General features: G+C 43.2%; 1 pseudogene; it reads left to right on the forward strand.

The window, feature by feature from the left end:
* The first annotated feature begins 805 nt into the window (after window positions 1-805).
* On the forward strand, window positions 806-1329 carry LOC121041081 (60S ribosomal protein L22-like; annotated as a pseudogene).
* Window positions 1330-21320: the final 19991 nt, after the last annotated feature.

The raw sequence follows: 21320 nt of genomic DNA on the forward strand, positions 1-21320 counted from the left end.
GCTCTATGTTCTTTATTCTTAGTAACTTGGGATGGTGTGCAGAGCATCCTATGAGTTAGCATTTGTGAGACATTTACACCCTAGTGGTAGTTCACCCACCAGAGAAGGGAAATTTATAGCCATTTTGAAACTTCAGAGTGAAAATAGAATTCGGACCTTGGAAGGGTGGGGTGAAGTGAATGGAATTTTTTCCAATATTTATTTTTAGTATCCCTTCAGATCTAAAGTCATTTTGTCCGGGAACATAAAGATTGAATTATGATTAGCTTAGTTTACTTACCAAAGTATCATGTGTGATGTCTTCTATTTTAAAGTATAATTTATTTAGATAGTTTCAAATATATTACTTGGGTGTTCTTTTCAACATTCCAAATTGCTCCTACAGGTGGAGCCGTCCATTTCCAAACCGAAAGAAATCCAGCACCTTCCAAATTTGCTAAAAGCAGGCCAAAATCTACAGAAGAGGAGAGAGGAAGGAAGCATTTTAGGGCGCTTCCTGTATGCAGGCACGGTGCATAGGTAATCTCATAGATCATGTCAGAATCCGGGGGAGGTGGGGATTGTTGGCCCATTGTACAGGTGAGGAAGGTGGGGCTTAGAGAAGTCACTCAGCTAGTAAGTGGTAGAACTGGGATGGAACTCAGTCTGCCGGAACCCACAGACTGTGCTTTCTCTCTTACATCACTCAATGACTGGGGGAAGCCATTAGCCGCCAGGGGGCTGCAGACTGTGTGTTGCCCACTACCCTCACACACCCTAGGAGGTACGGAAATACCATTAACCTTTTTCTGCCTCCACTGCCTCAATGGCACCCATGAAAAAACTTGTGGGGGGCAAATAAAGAGGCGGGTTCTGAAGTTCACCGTTGACTGCATCCACCCTATAGAAGATGGAATCATGGCTGCTGCCAATGTGGAACAATTTTTTGGGAAAGAATCAAAGTGAATGGAAAAGCTGGGAATCTTGGCGAAGGGGCTGTATACCTTGAAAGGAGCAAGAGCAAGATCACCTTAACTCCTGAAGTGACTTTTTCTAAAAAGTATTTGAAGTATCTCACCAAAAAAAAAATATATATATATATACACATATATATATACATACATGATATATATATATACATATATGATATATATATGTATATGTACATATATCATATATATATCATATATATATATGATATATGTTTGAATAATCAACATGGTTGGCTGCATGTAGTTGCTAACAGGAAACAGAGTTACCAAATACCTTAACCACATTAACCACAATGAAGAAGGGGAGGAAGATGGGATTAAAACTTGTTTACTTGGAACGTTTTGTATGAGTTCTTGAGTAAACGTGGAAACAAAAACAGAAACGAAAAAAAAGTGCCATTAACCCACCATCATGTATCATTGAGTTCCTACCATGTGATTCTGTCATTCTTTTTTTTTTTTTTTTTTTTTTTTTTTTTTTGGTCAGAGGGGGCCAGAGCATGAACGGGGGGGGGGCAGAGAGAGAGGGAGACACAGAATCGGAAACAGGCTCCAGGCTCTGAGCCATCAGCCCAGAGCCTGACGCAGGGCTCGAACTCACGGACCGCGAGATCGTGACCTGGCTGAAGTCGGACGCTTAACCGACTGCGCCACCCAGGTGCCCCTGTCATTCTTTTTTTAATGTTTATTTTCTTTATTTTGAGAGAGAGAGAGAGAGTGCACACACAGGAGGGGCAGAGAGAGAGAGGTTGAGAATCCCAGTCAGGCTCTGCATTGTCAGTGCAGAGCCTGATGCAGGGCTTGAATTCACGAACTGTGAGATCATGACCTGAGCCAAAATCAAAAATCTGATGCTCAACCAACTGAACCACCCAGGCACCCCTGATTCTGTAATTCTTTAATACAAAGGGCTCATTAGTGCAGGACAGTTTCCCTGCATGAAGAGAGCCAGTGCCTTAGCCCAAGAGCTCAGGGCAGTGTCTCCAAGGTAGCCCCACTCAGCCAGGATGAAAGCTGTCACCAGTCCAGCTCCTGCCAGCAGCTGGTGCCTTCTTGCGTCAAGAGGCATCAGGACTAGAAAATGCATAGTAATGTGGTTCCAGGAAAGTGATTCTAGTTTCCGGCTCTACTATCTGAAAGTGTAACATCACTCCTGATGTCAGGAGTGGGCCCATGACACATACCTGGCCAATCATAACCGCATTTCCCCAGGCACAACGAGTAATCCAGAAGTGGGTGATGCCTCAAATAGAGCCAGAGACTTTCCTGAGTCTGATACGTGGATAACGGGAAAGAGAAGTTCCAAGTTGGGAGGCTGTGACATTTTGGCTGCCAGCAACCATCTTCCCTATTATGAGCCTGGGGAGAAAACGTGTCTGCAAAATGAAATCAGAGATGAGAAACAGTGAGAAAACAAGAGAGTTCTGGTGGTGCCTCATCCCGGGAACAGGCACTGCTGCATACAAGCTTATAAACTAACCCAGAACTGTCTCAGGTGTGTGAACCAATATATTCTCTTCCGCTTTTAAACCAACTGGAGTGGATTTCTGTCCCCTGGACTCGACGCAGCTTTGATTAATGCATTCGGTTACCTTTCCCAGGGACTGAAATTCTCTTGGTTTACAGCCATGTCCTTGGCCTGGTTTAGTTTACAACTTCCCCCAATGAACTCCTTGAACATGAACCATATTGCCACGCATATATCCATCTCTTGAATCATTCAGCATTATAAATCATCCTGAAGAAACAGTGGCACTGTATTCCGGTTAAAATATTCAGGGATACTGATTACACAGGATAGCGATGCCATGCAATGGTGATTGATTGCCTGCGGAGGTGGCTAAATCCCAGATATGGGATGACAAATGAGGGGCCTCTGTGGGGCCAGCTGCTTCTATTTCAGTGTGGAATCTGTCCTCATGGAATTGCAGCCTTCTTATCTGGTTTCACTTTTAGGATGGCACATTTTGTAGATGCCTTTACGGAATGTGTGCTGATTACTCCCTTTCCATATGCGTTTACGCCAGGGTTCCTTGGCAGTGGCACTATTGACCTTCTGGGCCAGGGGATTCTTTGGGGAGCTGTCCTGTACACGGTATGCACGCCCTAGCTGCCAGGTGCACCTTCCTCCATTTGTGATGATCAAAAATGTGTTCGGGCATGCCAAGTATTCCCTGAGGGACAAAACTCCCCCAGTTGAGAACCAGTGGTTTAGACAGATCACCAAGTTTGGACATTTGGTCTTTAAAAGATACCTTTTTTTCCAATCATTGTCCTGAAAAAGCACATGCTAGGTCCCTATCTATATTTCTTTAAACTCCCAAATAATTGAGAATGTTTCTCTAGCAATGGCTAGACTTAGGCCATTATTTCAGGTGAGTTCCTGTAATGTGTTTGTACATTTAACCATGCAAACACATGTGCACGGACATTTTTCAGAGTTTTCATTCCACAGTCCTCTGATTGGACTACTCCGTGTTTCCTAATTGCCTCAGTCACAATGACTGTAGTTTATAACAAAGACTTCAGTCAAGGTCTGATTCCAGCACCCAACTTTTTTCCAGCACTGAACCCTTGTACCCCTGTATTTATGCCTGAGCATCTGGCATTGAAGCCAGCTCACAACATGAGCTTCTTCTCTATTAAGGTTGCCAGATTAAGCAAATAAAAATGCAGGATGCCCAGTTTAATTTGAATTTCATACAAGCGATGCATAATCTTCTTTTTAAGTGAATTTATTTATTTTGAGAGAGGGACAGTGAGTACAAGTGGAGTAGGGGAAGAGAGAGAGGGAGAGAGAATTCCAAGCAGGCTTCATGCTTTCAGCGCAATGCCCAACTCGGGGTGTGAACCCACGAACCATGAGACCATGGCCGGAGCCAAAATCAAGAGTCGTATGCTTAATGACTGAGCGACCCAGGCGCCCCCTACAATGCATAATCTTCTAGCGCAAGTATCTTCCAAGTGTTGCTAAATATCGTACGATACATGGGACAGCCCTGACAACAAAAAATTATATCGTTTATAAATTGCATGAAACATACCTACATTTGATCTGGGCACCTTATATCTCTATCCACTCTGTCTTAAGTCTGCTTGGAACCAGAAGGACGTTCCTTTGTCCAGAGTTGCCCTTGATGGTAGTGTGCTTGTCAGATTCTGGGTTACTCAGGGTCCAACCAGGAAACCAGAAATCAAATGGAATTTTAATACAGAGAAGTGGCTCTACAGATGATGTAAGAGGCTTGAGAAACAGAAAATAATGAAGTAACTCACAGATTAGTAAAAGGGTAACGTTTATTCCCATCCCTAGCCTGGAGAGACAAAAGAAGGGGATGGGGCTACTGAGGCCAAGGTCTGAGGTTATCTGGCAGACCTTACCTTGGAAGAAGCCTGGGGCAGAAGAAGCAGGAGACAAAAAGAGATATAATGCCTGTCTCCACCTAAGGGGAAAAGCTGAGAGAAATACGCTGGCTCCTCCCACCAGCCTATTTCCTACCAGTGCCTCCCACTGGCCAAACCCAGGCAGTAACTATCTAAGACACCTGAGAACTGCAGCCAGTCTAAAACAGTCTGAGCTCACCGACCCTGATCTTCAGGGCCCCTTCTCCTCTCAGGGGTGGGCTGTCTCTTCTAGATCCATAGAGCCCAGGAGAGGTGGAATCGTCCTGTCTCTGGGATTCAGACGAAGTCTCGGCAGCCACCGCCTCATTCACCAGTGCCGACTCCAAATCTAGTAGTGAGAAATTTTGAACTGGTTTTTAGAAAATTCTGGGGCACCTGGGTGGCTCAGTTGGTTGTGTCCGACTTCGGCTCAGGTCATGATCTCACGGTTCACGAGTTCGAATCTCGCATTGGGCTCTGTGCTGACAGCTCAGAGCCTGGAGCCTGCTTCTGCTTCTGTGTCTTCCTCTCTCTCTCTGCCCCTCTCCTGCTCACACTGTCTCTATCTCAAAAATAAATAAACATTAAAAAAAATTTTTTTTAAGAAAAGTCTGATGGTGTCCACTAAGTCACCTACTGAGCTTTCCTGTGGTGAGTCACACTTTTGCTGTTCTAAGTGCCATTCTTTCCAGTTCTGCTCTTCCTGCATGTTAGTCCCTACAGCTAGTCACAGACGCTCTGGCTCCCCACTTTGCCAGCACCGCACACCCCACCCCCCTCGGAAATCAAGTGCGACCACGTGACTTGCACTGGCCAATGAAACACAAGCAGATGCATACATGCAGCTGCTTCTGGTTGAAGCTTTAAGAGCAGACACATAATTCACCACTTCTTGTTTTCAGCCTTAGGGCCCCTGAGAGAGTCTGTCAGGCCGGAACACAGGCCCCGCTATTGGTTTCCTATTGCTGCTGTAATAAATTGCCAGAAACTAATTGCCTTAAGAGAATACAAATTTGTCATCTTACAGTTTTGGAAGTCAGAGTCCAAAATCAGTATCACTGGGCTTAAGTCAGAGTGTTGACAGCTGGCTCCTTCTAGAGGCTTCAGGGGAAAATCCTCTCCGTGCCTTTCATAGGGTCTAGCAGCTGCCTACACTCCTTGACTTGTGGTTCTCCCTTGCATCACTCCAGCCTCCTCCTACAAAGGCCGTATCTCCTGCTATGGCCTTTGATCTGCTTGCCTCCCTCTTCTGAGGATGCTTGTGATTACATTGGGCCCACCTGGCTTATCCAAGACAATCTCCCCATCTCAGGAGCCCTAACTTCATCACATCAGCAAAGAGCCTTTTGCCATATAAGGCAACATATTCACAGGTTCTGGGGACTAGGATGTGGAGATCTTTGGAGACCGTTATTCCCTCTACCAGCGTCCTTGAGAGATTTCAGTGAGCAGAACCCCACCTGCCAAGCAGCGCTAGACACATAGTATGAGTAAAAAATATACGTTTAAAGGGGCGCCTGGGTGGCGCAGTCGGTTAAGCGTCCGACTTCAGCCAGGTCACGATCTCACGGTCTGTGAGTTCGAGCCCCGCCTCGGGCTCTGGGCTGATGGCTCAGAGCCTGGAGCCTGTTTCCGATTCTGTGTCTCCCTCTCTCTCTGACCCTCCCCCGTTCATGCTCTGTCTCTCTCTGTCCCAAAAATAAATAAACGTTGAAAAAAATTTTTTTAAAAATATACGTTTATGGCATTGAGTCACTAAGATTTAGGGGCTTGTCTGTTACTGGTGAACAATTTAGCCCTTATTCACATCCTGTTTCCTTTCTGTCTCTGTCTATATTTTCGTAAAATTTAAAAATAACTTAGAGTATTAAATATGGCTATTCTCTGCACAAAGTACACTTTTAATAGTATGACATTGGGGGGTCTGGGGGGCTTAGTTGGTTCAGTGTCCAACTCTTGATCTTGGGGTCATGAGTTCAAGCCCTGCATTGGGCTGTGTGCTGGGCGTGAGGCCTATTTAAAAGATAATAAAAAAATAAAATAAAATAAAATAAAATAAAATAAAATAAAATAAAATAAAATAAAATAAAATAAAATGTATACCATAAATAATCTATGAGCAAACCAAGGAGTTTGTTGTTCCTATTGTTCCCAACTTTAGATCTGCAAAGTAGACTTAAAAATAAATATTGCACGTATTCAACACCCTAACAGAAGTCTTTTCTGCATGTGAAAAATCTTCACAGCTTCCCTTTGTTGCAAAAAACCAACAGGTTAGAAATGTTGATTTACTTAGATGTTGACCTGGGTGAAAGTGAGAAAGAAAACAACTCACTGAAAGATTGCTAAACATAGTGTTATTTTTCATAGAAGTTGGGGGTGGGAGAGGTCTGACCATGGAAAGAAAACACTGAATTTCTAAAGTATAATCCTTCTCTTAATTTCCACAATCACGTCATAGTCATAAAAAGTAGAGTGATAAATGTCTAACAATCCTGAAAGCTGAAATGCAGAGTCTGAGCTGGGCCAGGACCCACACCACTTCATCATATGTCAGATGGACATGTGGACACGTCAGTTTCAGTCCCAAGCAGTGGTCACCAGCATTTTGGTCCTGCCCTTCTATTCAGTAAGAAGCCTTCAGTACATGCCTCCAATATGCGTACTTACCAAAGTGTTATGAGCGTTACAATGAATGCACACAAAAAAGAAAATTAAAAGATCATGTAAAAGTGAAATAAATAACATTTTGAAATGCCTTGCTAATCACAATGGCATCATACTACCCTAGTTAACATTTTAGGGCACAAGATGCCCTTAAGGAAAGATTCCTCGTTAGTAACAGTAGATGCAAATCCAGTTGTAAACTTCTTGATAATTTTGAGTATTTTTGCCTGACTTTTTTTTTTTTTAATTTTTTATTTATTTTTGAAACAGAGAGAGACAGAGCATGAGCAGGGGAGGGGCAGAGAGAGAGGGAGACACAGAATCTGAAGCAGGCTCCAGGCTCTGAGCTATCAGCACAGAGCCCGACGCGGGGCTTGAACTCACGAACCATGAGACCATGACCTGAGCCGAAGTCGGACGCTTAACTGACTGAGCCACCCAGGTGCCCCTGCCTGACTTTTTTCAGATCTAATTTGACCTGCATTATTTTTACCTTTTAAATTTTTTTATGTTTATTTATTTATTTTGAGAGCGAGAGAGAGCACAAGCAGGGGAGGGACAGGGGAGAGACAGAGACAGAGACAGAGAGAGATACAGAGGGAGAATCCAAGTAGGCACCATGCTGTCAGCACAGAGCCCAATATGGAGCCCCATCCCATGACCCCAGGATCATAACCTGAGCCAAAATCAAGGGTCAGACACTTAACCAACTGAGCCACCCAGGCGCCCCTATTTTTTATTTTTTAATGTGGATAGCCAAGCATTTGTTTTAGGAGTAAGACTATCTGTTTTGTCACTTTTGTTGTTTGTCTGCCTGCACTTGTGTTATTGTTTTCACTTGAATCCATGGTTCCCTTGCAGGAAATGCCTTTGAAGTCATTTGTCTATTTTATGATAGTTAGTGTAATGAAAACAAAGGGCTTTTACTGCAAAATGGTGATGCATCATACTGTGCTAAAAACAAATGCAAGAGTGAGGAAACTACCTTCAATCTTCTAGAATTCCCAGTAGTCTCTCCTCAGAGAGGATCCATGTGATACAACCAGGACACAAGACCATCTGACATTTGGATCAAGTGAGGCTGCCTATGTCAATCCATGTGTTTACTCCATACAACTATAATACAACCCCCCCATCAGTGGGGATACTTTCTAAGGCCCCAGCAGGTGCCTGAAACCACAGGCAGTACCGAACCCTATATGTACTATATTTTTCCTATACATACATACAATAAAGCTTGATTTATGAATTCATCACAATAAGAGATTAACAAGAACTAATAATAAAATAGAACAATTATAACAATATACCATAATCAAGGTTATGTGACCATGTCCTCTCTTTCTCAAAGTATTTTACCATGCTGTACTCACCTTTCTTCCTGATGTGAGATGATAAAATGCCCATGTAAAGAGATGAAGCAAGGTGAATGGCGTAGGCATTGTGACCTAGCATTAGGCTACTACTGACCTTTTGACAACGTGTCAGAAGGAAGATCATCTGCTTCCGGTCTGCAGTTGACTGTGGGTAACTGAAACCACAAAAAGCAAAAACCGCAGATAAGGGGGGAATACTGTGTAAATAATTGAAATGCAAGTATCTAAAAAGGCCTTTACAAGAGCAATGAATTCAGATATGTGGCAGAAGATCTATAATCTATTCAATTAGCATTTTGCTATCATAAAACAAATTACAAAGAAACTGAAGCCCAAAGAGGCTGGATGACTTTCCCCTAATCCCACAGATGGCTCTTGGCAATTAGGACCAGAGACCAGATCCCCTGTGCCTCAGGCCAACATGCTTCCCATTACACCGAAAGATTATGAATGAGGAAAGTTAGCAATTTTGTGGCTCAGTTAAGTTCTGCTGGCCTCCATTCAGCATAGTGCTATATGATGAGGGGGAAATACTCAGGCCAAAACAACAAGCAGAAACCAGGAGGTGACACATTCAGCCCTCGAGATGGAAGGAGATTTTTTGGCTCTTTGCAAGATATGAGGGGAAATAGTTGGTCTTTCTACTGTGTCTCCAGCCCCCAGGTACTGTTTGTCTCCCTAACAAGGATCCTTTTTTTAGTATTTATTTATTTATTTATTTATTTATTTATTTATTTATTTAATTTATTTATTTTTGAGTGAGAGAGAGAGAGAATGCACAAGCACGTTCCATGCTGTCAGCGCAGAGCCCAACTCGGGACTCAAATTCACGAACCGTGAGATCATGACCCCAGCTGAAACCAAGAGTTGGACGCTCAAACCACTGAGCCACCCAGGCGTCCCTCACTGACAAGGATCTTTAGATTGACTCATTAAGGTTCTCCTGGAAAGAGTTCTTTTGTGCCTCCCCTACCAGATATTCAAGGACATTGTATTCAATGTCACACTGATCATACTGCTATATATTGATTATATTCAAGGACAACGATCCAGAAAGATGTCTGGTGTGGCAATATATAAAGAATGATAAAATGTCCCTGGAAATGTAATAAGATGAAGATAATTAGATTTCCCTCCAGTAAAGTTCAATCAGGGAAGCAAGACCACTATGTGTATTATAGGATAGATTAGTTATTATAGTGTTAGACCTCACACAATTTGGGGAGGAGTTGAGGAAGAAAAGTTTCCAAAAGTATCACAGAAAAGTCCTCACTGGCCCTGTGGCTGATGGACAAGTCAGAGCTTGTTGATGCTTGGTGAATCCAACCGCTGGAGAGGAGCCACGAAGGAGGCTGGTGTAGAAGCATCTGGAAGGCTGTTGGCTCTTTGTGGCTTCCACCTCTGTGAGCTCACAGCAAAGCATCTCATGGTGCATCTGGAGTCACTGCTGGTCAGTAGAGCCAACAGTCGGGAAGAAGAGCTGGAGTCAGAGCAGGAAAAGCATGAACAAAATGGAACCCGCTGGGGCCTCTGCAGCTGTCCCTACCGACTTCCACTGATTTCCAAAATGTAACGGCTGCTGCTTCACTTCTGGCTCTCAAATATCATACAAACGTCCCTTGTGGCAACTGGGTAGTGACTCTGAGCCATACAAGGTATTCCTGTATCTGGGTATCTGGAAATTGCAGGTCCAATTTAGCTAAGCCGACATTGTACAAAGCCAGCACAGCTCCTCTCAGGGACAAATACTGTGTGGCTGGAAGCAGTAAGTAGTCTGATAAGCGGCTCAGGGTAGCATGTAAGACACCCAAAGCTCTAGCTCCAATTACAATCCAGGATAACTGTGCCGCCTTCTAAGGATGTGAAGCTGTCTCCCTGCAGGGCTATTGCTTGGTGGGTGGAATATTCCAGTTTGGAACCAGATCGGAATCATGGAGTGAGGCAGTGGGATGCCTCTTACGACACTTCTTAGCTGCCTTTGCCTACTGTGGGTTCGGCTTCCCTAGAAATAAACCTGGAACCATTTATAGAATATAGGTTTGGAGAGAAATCTACAACAGCTCTTAAAATTATAAATGTGGAGTGCCTGGGTGGCTTAGTCAGTTGAGCATCCGACTCTTGATTTCAGCTCAGGTCATGATCACACGGTTCGTGGGTTTGAGCTCTGAGTTGGGCTGTGTGCTGATAGTGCACAGTCTGCTTGGGATTCTCTCTCCCCACCCCACCCCCGCCCCTCCCCTGCACTGTCTCTCTCTCTCTCAAAATAAATACACTTAAAAAATAATAAAATAAAATAAAGTAATAGATGCACTTATTTTTTGGGCCAACAATCCCACTGCTGAGAATTTTGCCCTCACCATTTACCAACTATGTGAACTTGTATATACCTACACATGTGCAAAATTCTGCTATTGATGTATTCATTGCAGCATACGCAAAAATTAGAAACAACCATAGCATTTATCTATGGGGGCCTGGGTAAATAAAATGTGGCATAGAATTCAATGGCAGAACGGTGTGCTCACGTCATATGAGACAAAGAGGAAAATGATTACACACACTTGGATTTGCTCGCACGTTCAAAGCATTGAAAGGTTACAAGAAACTAACAGAAGGAGTGACCTATGGGGTGGGGGTAGGGTGACAAGAATGTGGTGGACAAGGTCAGCGATGGGAGCCAGAATTCTCAAGGTATACCTTTGCACACAGTATGAATTTTTGAGCCGTATTTGTGTTTCAGTATTTTTAAAAAATTGAAAAATTAAATTCAGGTCACCTTCAAAGAAAGAGAAGAAAAAGAAGAAGAATTCGGAGAAGCATCAAATTATTAGCCTGCCTGGAACAGCAGATGTCTAAGTCAGGCTCTGTCTCCACTCCACCCAACCATGGGATTTGGGGAAAGCCAGGTGAACAGAATTCCATACAGCAGGTACAGGGAGTAGTTTGGAAGGCAGGATGCTGTCGAGGTGCAGAACACAGATCACAGAGAGAGCCTGAATAGATTCTACTTTGGCCCCACAACTTACAAGCTGGGCAACCTCAAGTGAGTTACCTAACTTTTCAGTGCCTTAGTTTCCTTACCCGTAAAATGAAGCGTAATAACAATACTTAGTGTGGACGTTAGGAGGATTAAATAAGTTACCACATCTGAAGTGGTGTGTTTAGAAAAGTGCTCAGCATACAGAAAGGAATCTACAAGCCTATTTATTTATTTGCCCATTATTATCTAGAAGGGTCAACTCAGGGAGAGATCTTCAGCATAAGTCTCGTGCTCTGCTTTGAACCAGGGACCAGGTGGTCTTGAATCTTCCACTGAGACTCGGTAGACAGTGATTCTTTTGCAAGCCCATAACTAGTCTGTAGAAATCCTCCTAGAAGACCCCTCCAACACATAATTTAACCATCTGATTCACTTTTCTTCCAAAGAAGGCTTCAAGGAGATTTTCTTGGGTCTGGGGTGTCCTCAGCTCACCGCTCTACCTATGAGAAGTCAGCAGCATTAGGATTCCCTCCAACAGAGGACTGAGATAGCTTATCTCCGATGAAGTTCTCGGCGTCTGCCTGGAAACAGGGTCCCACCACAGGCTTCTGCTCCTCCCAGAAAAGCCCATGAAGCAGGGAGGGGTCTCAGGCTGACTCCTACATCCTCTCCCTGGCTTATCTGAAAAAGGAGAGGATCATTTCCAAGGCCTCCTGGAGTGCTGGTGTTTGCACTCGGCACCCCATCTGGAGAAAAGGCTCGTGCAAGTGAGAGCCTCCACCTGATGGGGAATCTCTCGTCCTCTCATTAGCCCATACTAGTCCTGAACCCACAGCCAGGGTGAACCAGGGAGTTACGGCATAATTTTCTAAAGCAGTATCAAGGGCCTATCAAAAGTCAGAACCAAAAATCTGTAGAAGCACAATGCTGCCTTCACTGTGCAGTTTTTCAGAAGCATAAGGATAGAAGTGAAAAGAGGGAAAAGAGGGGCACCTGGATGGCTCAGTCAGAAGAACATTTGACTCTTCATCTCAGCATGTGAGTTCGAGCCCCACGTTGGGGGTGGACATGACATAAATAAATAAACTTCTAAAGAAAATAGAAGTGGAAAGACTGTATGTAGCCTCACAATGCCTGGATTTGGTTCCTGGAGTGGAGACAGAGGGACTCTTACTGCATTCAGGTTCCAATCTTTGAGAACTGCGATACAAAAGACCTTCAAGTCCCCTAGAAAAAGTGATTTCATCTCCTATTACCCTCCTGTAGTGACATTTCTGAGTCCTGCCTAGATGCCCTTCCCTAGGCTGGTGCACCACCTTCCAGCTGCTTTGAATAGCTCATGGCAGCTCGTTGTCCTGGGAACTGCCCTTGGCCAATGGGAGCCACCTACTATGGTTTGAATGTTTATGTCCCTGCCAAATTCATATGTTGAAATCCTAACCTTCAGTGCAATGGCATTAGTAAGTGGGGCCCTTGGGAGGGAATTAGGTCATGAGGGTGGAGGCATCATGAATAGGATTAGCGCTTTAGAAGAGAACGCACAGACTTCCCTGCCCCCTTTCACCATGTGAAGATACAATGAGGAGTCTGCGTCCCAGAAGAGGGACCACGCTGGCACCCTGATCTTGGACTTCTAGCCTCCAGAACTATAACAGGTTTCTAGTGTTTACAAGCTACCCAGTGGGTGGTTTTGATAGAACAGCCCAAAGGGACAAAGCCACCACCTCACCTGGCGGCCCGCTGCCAATGACTCACTGACACAAGGACACCAAAGTCCCAAAGTGGGGGACACACTCTGTACGTGCAGTTCCCCCTCCGGAGCTCCCCATGGGCCAGGCTGTACCCACTGAGGCCATGCCACTGCATGGTTCCCTCACCTGCTCTCTTCTGCTTTCCTGTCTTGCTTTTTTTCAAGTTTTATTAACCCCATTTTGCTGATGAGGAAACTGAGGCACAGAGAGGTTAAGAACTTTCCCAGAGGTCATACAGTTTGTAAGTGATGGACCCTTGACCCCAGGTTGTTTGATTTCAGACACTGGGCCACTACATTGTACTATTATACCGATGTATTTATTTACATAATTTACTTATTTATTTTGGTTATGGTGTGCCTCCTCCCACTAAAATACGAACTCCTTGAGCATATGGATGTTTGTTCTGTTCAGTTCACAGCTGTGTCCCCTGTGACCTACAGAAGTCTGGGTACTTTACTAGGCCCTCAAATATTTATTAAAATCCATAGCTCCTGTGACTTCAACTCCTTCTTTCTGGATTTATGGGGAAAACAAATTATAATAAGGGTAGACTGGTTATTCGAATTTCACCCAACATCCTCAATCATGTAATAAGAACCTCTTTCTTCCCATCTTGACTCTGCTCTGTAATAAGTTGGATGTTATATATTTTAGGCACATGGTGGTGGCTTCAATATTTGGCTTCCATTTTAGAACCACAAGGACCATGCAGCTGTGTAATTGCTAAAGAAGATAATAATCTCTGGCATTCTGAAGGCCAGAATTTGCAACGATGTTGTCGAGGCCTTACCAGAGACAATCGAGGCTGCGAGAAGACCTATATGAATCTAGATGGAAAGTTCATAGCCAACATCATTTGTTGTTACAATCTAGTGCTGCTCGTTGTGACTTCAGGGAACCCCCAAAATAGTACCTCATCTAATTTCTGAACTACTTGAGAAACAGACCAAAAAAAAAAAAAAAAAAAAAAAGACAAGAAAATCGAAATATCATGTTTACTGCTAAGAAAGCTGATATTGCGGAATGTGTGGTTTGGATTTAAGAGCCAAATGTTTTCCTAATACTAACTCCCCGAATTAGACAGACTGACCCATGGATGACCTCAGACCTCCCAGGGCAGGGCCCTGGCCCTTTAAACCTTTGGCATGAAGGAATAGAGCAGGATACACCTTTTCTGTAGGTCCACCAGCTCCCAAGAGGACTGCAGAGGGGAGGGCTGGCTACTCTACCCAGATTGTCCTTCTAAACCCACTAGCTAGACAAGTCACTGCATCTCCCCAAGGGAAGAGTGACTGATAGTGCAGAGAGATGCCAGGAGTGTCACATGATGGCTATCCCTTCCAATGAAAGGAAACATTAAGAGCGGGAACTAACACGGACTTCAAGCCGTATTACAAAGCTGTAATCATCAAGATAGTATGGTACTGGCACAAAAGCAGACCCTCAGATCAATGGAACAGAATAGAGAACCCAGAAATGGGCCCATAAACGTATGGCCAACTAATCTTGACAGAGCAGGAAAGACTATCCAATGGAATAAAGACAGTCTCTTCAGCAAGTGGTGCTGGGAAAACTGGACAGCGACATGCAGAAGAATGAACCTGGACCACTTTCTTACAGCATACACAAAAATAAACTCAAAATGGATGAAAGACCTAAATGTAAGACAGGAAGCCACCAGAATCCTTGAGAAGAAAGCAGGCACAAACCTCTTTGATGTTGGCCTCAGCAACTTCTTACTCCACACCTCTCCAGAGGCAAGGGAAACAAAAGCAAAAATGCACTATTGGGACCTCATCAAGATAAAAGCTTCTGCACAGCTAAGGAAACAATCAGCAAAACTGAAAGGCAACTGACAGAATGGGAGAAGATATTTGCAAATGACATATCAGATAAAGGGTTAGTATCCAAAATCCATAAAGAACTTATCAAGTTCAACACCCAAAAAACAAATAATCCAGTGAAGAAATGGACAAAAGACTTCTCCAAAGAAGACATCAAGATGGCCAACCGACATGTGAAAAAATGCTCAACATCACTCATTATCAGGGAAATACAAATCAAAACCACAATGAGATACCACCTCACACCTGTCAGAGTGTGACAGGTGGCCTTCACAACTCAAGCCACAACAGATGCTGGTGAGGATGCACAGGGTGAGGAAACTTTTTGCACTGCTGGTGAAAATGCAAACTGGTGCAGCCACTCTAGAAAACAGTATGGAGGTGCCTCAAAAACTTAAAAATAGAACTACCCTAAGACCCAGTAGTTGCACTACTAGGTATTTATCTAAGGGATACAAGTATGCTGTTTTGAAGGGACACATGCACCCCAATGTTTACAGCAGCACTATCAACAATAGCCAAAGTATGGAAAGAGCCCAAATGTCCATCGATGGATGAATGGATAAAGAAGATGTGGTATATATATATACAATGGAGTATTACGCAGCAATCAAAAAGAATGAGATCTTGCCATTTGCCATGGAACTAGAGGGTGTTATGCTAAGCGAAATTAGTCAGAGAAAGACAAATATCATAGGACTTCACTCATATGAGGAATTTAAGATACAAAACATATGAACATAGAGAAGGGAAGCAAAAATAATATAAAAACAGGGAGGAGGACGAAACATAAGAGACTCTTAAATATGGAGAATACTGGAGAGGTTGTGGGAGGGAGGATGGGCTAAGTGGGTAAGGGGCATTAAGGAATCTACCCCTGAAATCACTGTTGCACTATATGCTAGCTAACTTGGATGTGAATTAAAAAAAATTAAATTAGATTAAATTTTTAAAAATAAAAAATAGAAAAGAGTGGGAAATAACATTATACCTCCAACAGTACTGTCCCATGGGCTGCCTATTCTCGAAGGAACTTCAATTACATTTCCACCTTATGAATTTGGTGTTACAGAATATGTAATAACCTCCTATAGCTACCATGTTGCTACTTAGTTATCATTGCTGAAACGAGATTAAAATCCTAGAGTTTTGCAGCCAAAAGTGAAACTTCAAAGTTAATCTAGTCTACTGCTCTCCTTTCTAAGATATGACACTGAGGCCCAGGAAGGTGGAATATTTTGCCCTGTAACAGAACTGTAGACAGGTTACCCAGAGCCAGCACTAGAACTCATTTTTGTCTCAATCCACAGGCTTTACCTATCCAATGGCCTGTTTTTCAAATTGTCCCTAGTGACAAGAAAGAGAGGAAAAAGAAAACCTCCACCAATAGTAAGAAACAAAAATATAATATACGTGTCTGTTTCACAACCAAGACTGTGCACGTGGATGAGTGAAAACGAGGTGTTCAAGAAGACAGAAGTGATTTCTCTAAATGATGGAAAATGAGGGCCTCATCAACTCTCACTGTGCCTTTCGTGATTTGATATTCCCCCACTGACATTTTTCATCTATCCAAGTCCATGGTGCTATAATTATCTATGTCTCTCTGTTCAGGGAGACTTTGCTTTTGACTTTCATAAAATTGAAGAGAACTAGATAGATTTTTATGTGAATATAAGCTCGGTATCCCAATGATGTCTGTTTTAAATTATTTATGCACAGCTCAAACCTCCTAGGTATTGTTTTTAAAAAATCCTACATTACTATGAATCACATGAGCTCCTTCTCAATGAAGGGTAAAAGAAATGAGTGCTGTCTTCAGAAACCTGAAGGAGAGGGACATCTTATTTCCAGATTCAAGATTCTTTCACTTTCTATAATGCAGTATGTATGTATTAAGGCTGTAAAATGGGGCCTGATATAAAGATCATAAATCATCATGTTTGAAAATAGAAACAAAGACTGTATTCAACACCATAAGTATATATGGTATAATACTAGCAATGATTTTTTTCATTCTATATATCCATAATTACTGCTGAGGGTATCCAATTTGTTTATCTCAATGCTTAATATGAAAAGTTAATGCTGTATTTTAAATTATAGAAAGCTCCGGTAGGTACAGAAACTAGCTATGGGGAAATACCAGCTGTTTTAATATTCCTGATCGAGAACTACTCGCCCAGGTAACATTATGAGCAGTGGCCTTGAGCCATGAATTGTGGGATGGATGCACATATGGTTATGATGTCTGGGGACCCACGTGCTTCTGTGTCCTTGTGCCCCAAGTAGGCCAGGCCACTACAGAGACTGTTATATACTGCAGCACGATGGTGATTTGGTTGCTAAGGGAGTTAAAGCCTTACCTGGTGAAGTACAGGCTCTCCCAGCAAATTCAGGTCACTGTATTGTGGAAATGCACTGTGATGTCCTTTTTTATTGGAGTGTATGGAAATCGTCGCAGTCAGATGTCTGTAACAGAGAGACAAAGTCTACTGGCCTGGCAGTCCTGAATTGGAAAAGGTATGGCTCATGATTTTAAAGTTCGCCTAGAATGAGAAAAAACGCTATTAGGCCTCACCACGGTTCACCAACCTCAAAACATTTGTTGAGGCTTTTCTTGGTGTGGTGAAAGGAAGAACTCAAAAGATGGGTCCCCAGGAATCTGAGCTCTCGTGGCTACGAACAGTATACCAGAAAACCCTAGAAACCGTGCTGATTGTAGCAGTTTATGCCAACCCAGCATCTTCTAGGGTCATGCTCCTCAGGAGCAAAAACGATAATGGTAATATTAATAGCTAACACTCCTTTAGCAATTACTTTGTGCTAGTAACTGTTTCAATGGGCTTGTCTGTATCTAACTCATTTAAGCTCACAATTTACTCTATTTAGTAGGTTTACTAATATAGTATTATACCTATATTACAGTTGGGAAAACTGAGGCACAGGGCAATAACATACCTTGGCCAACATCACACAGTTACTAAATGGCAAATCATGCCCCAGCTGCCTTGTACTTTCCCTAACCAAGTATACATGTACTGTCTCCCTACCCAGGTACTTGTAACAAAGCAGACTTTCAACTTACTGGGTCAAGTAATAAAGATCTAATGTGAGGGGCGTCTGGGTGGCTCAGTTGGTTGAGCGACTGACTTCAACTCAGGACATGGTCACATAGTTCGTGGGTTCGAGCCCCGCTCCAGGCTCAGAGCCTGGAGCCTGCTTTGGATTCTGTCTCCCTCTCTCTGCCCCTCCCCTACTCACACTCCGTCTCTCTCTCTCTCTCAAAAATAAATAAACATTTAAAAAAAAAATTAAAAATCTAATGTGAGATCTTCCAGATCAGTTCAGTTCTTCCAGATTTTATACTTTTTTTTAATGTTTTTTTATTTTTGAAAGAGAGAGAGAGGGTGCAAGAGGGGAGGGGCAGAAAAACAGGGAGACAGAGGATCCAAAGCAGTCTCTGTGCTGTCAGCACAGAGCCCAACGCGGGGCTTGCACCCACAAACCGTGAGATCATGACCTGAGCTGAAGTCAGACGCTCAATCAACTACGACACCCAGATTTTATTCCGTTACACTCATATTACTTATGCTGAAGTATTTTACTTGAAAAAAATAGGTTTTTTCAAAAAGTAATTCACTTTAAATTACAGATATCATGATGTTTCACCCCTAAATACTTCAGTATGCAACTCAAAAAAATGAGGACATCTGACATAACCCAAATAAATACTTAGCAGGCCTAACACATCACAACATTCATCATCTTAATGAGTTTTAATATCATTTATGACCCAAGCCATATTCCAATTTCCATAATCGTTCCCAAAATATATTTTGTAGGTGTTAAAAACTGTACACCCTAGGCTTTAATCCAGGACCACATTGCACACATGCTTGGGTCCCTTCCATTTCTTCTCCTCTATAGCAGCCTCTGTCTTTATGGTGATGATGTGCTGAGAATCCAGGACAGAGGACCCATGGAATATCTCACCTTTGAGATTTGCCTGAAGGCTCTGTCTTAGTGTTTAGCTTGTTCCTACTTTCTCCATTTGTTATCTGCATTTCAGGTACTTTTACAATACTTAGAAGGGCAAAAAAATTCTACCAAGTCTGCAGACTCTTACAGCAGCCTGGAAAGAAGTCTCTGAAGACCGAAGAGGGGAATGAGCAGACACAAACGATCAAAGAAACATTTTTGGATTCTTTCCAGATTTGATTCATTCGAGTAATCCCCGGATGAAGGACCAGAAGTGATTGAGAGTAGAAAAAAGAACAGCTTAGCACCTTTCGTTCTGAGCAAGGACCAGGCATTGTAGGCACAAGGCAACCTTTTGAAATGGATGCCAATATGCACAGTAGGATTTGGGGGTTTTGTCTAACAAGCTTTATCATATGAGGTGCAGTTTGCTGATACAAGTTCTGACTGGAGATGCCAATCTTTCCAGAGTCAAAGTGTAAAGTAGACAGCCTTGGTTGCTTAGGCAACCAACAAGTCAAGACCGATTAAGTTATAAATTCAACTTGTTGCTAACTTTCAGTCACGAAAGTCTTTTGAATCTTTGTTCCAAGGCAACTCATTTGAATGTGCTTTAAATGCTCAGGAAATAGCCCTGAAAAACCTTTATTCAAGGCAGGTAAACAAACACTGTTTCCATGGTATTATTAAAATACCATAGATACTTTTTAAGATGCTTCCTGCATTCCTCTACTCACCAAATATTCCATCTGCCTACTTTTGCCAGGACCAAGGACACGTTGCAGGTATTCACCAAGGTTCAAAAAAAAGCCATGTTTCTTTGTGTCTCAAATAAAGTTAGGTTTGTCCCAAGCCCTCATCCACTCAGGATATTCAATTTCGTGAAATTGGTCAGTACAGGATGAGGAGGTAATTCTTCTCCTGGGGTCGGGAGAGGGGATCTGGGGATCTGGCACACTCCAGAGCATTTTAGAAGGCTCTCGGATCCCCTCTGGCCACCGTCAAAACGTTCAGTGTCGAAATCCTCATGGTGCCTTGAAAGCAGTGGTCTGGGCCCCAGATTGGGAAGCTACGTGCTTAGTGAGCCTCCTGCCTTAGGACATCCAGCAGCTCTCTTGCCATGAGGTCCTTCCACAGAGCAGAGCTGTAGGAGGAAGTGAAATGCTGTCTCCACGACTCCAGGACCTGCACACCTCTGCTCCTCTGCCAATCTCTCAGAAAGCTCAAAAATCTTCCCTCTAGATCCATCCACTTCTTCCTCCCTCGGCTGGGGTTTTCTCTACAACAAAATTCTATATACTGGTAATATTCTGGATGTCTGTTTCATGCTTTATTTATGAACTCTCCTTTTATTTCTGTAACACAAAAGACATGAACAATCCTGAAGGTAAGCGCCCCCCCCCCACCCTTGGTGACTTTCTTGGAACAAGGAAGGGAGAATACCTACTATTTGTTGAGGCTGCTGAATGAGTACAAAACATAAATTAATATCTCAAGATGGCTGTCCAGCCATAAATGTGAAGGTGAGAAAGACAGTCCCTGTCTTCAGGGATCTTACATCTTACAATAGAGACAAATAAAGAGGTCATTGAAATATAGCACATAGGAGGGATCCCTGCACCAGAGGCTTGCACTGGTGGGGGGGGGGGGGGGGGGGGGGGCCGGCGGTGCACGCTATGCATGACTTGGGGCAAGGGGGATATGGAAAATCTCTGTACCTTCTACTCAATTTTACTATGAATCTACAACTGCTCTAAAAAAATAAAGCCTATTTTTGTAAGTAAGTCTTACCCAACCTTTATCAATTAGATTTTCAAGCCTCTCTTCTAGAACAGAATCATGCCCTGCAAGGAGATAATCTGTGTTTGGATTAACACCCTGTTGTGAATCCTTTTCACCATAAAATCAGATTGCTTTTCTCCCACCCTGACTCTAGCCAGGTGGGAGGATGCCCTAGGGAGAGGCTTGGGGAAGACACAGGACACAGAGATGACAACACACTCTTGGAATGAGATCAAAATATCTGCCACAAAGGGGGCACCTGGGTGGCTCAGTCGGTTGAGTGTCGGACTTCAGCCCAGGTCATGATCTCACCGTGTAGAGTTCGAGCCCTGCATCAGGCTCTGTGCTGACAGCTCAGAGCCTGGAGCCTGTTTCAGATTCTGTGTCTCCCTCTCTCTCTGCCCCCCCCCACCCCCACACACTCTCTCTCTCTCAAAAATAAACAAACTTGAAAAAAAATATATATATATATATACATATACATACACACACACACACACACACACACACACACACACACACATATAACTGCCACAAAGTATTACTGGCTTCTGCTCGACCACATAGTCTCTCTGCTATAC

The sequence above is a fragment of the Herpailurus yagouaroundi genome, unplaced genomic scaffold (assembly GCF_014898765.1).
Source record: "Herpailurus yagouaroundi ecotype Mexico unplaced genomic scaffold, PumYag 28, whole genome shotgun sequence".
Taxonomy (NCBI): domain Eukaryota; kingdom Metazoa; phylum Chordata; class Mammalia; order Carnivora; family Felidae; genus Herpailurus; species Herpailurus yagouaroundi.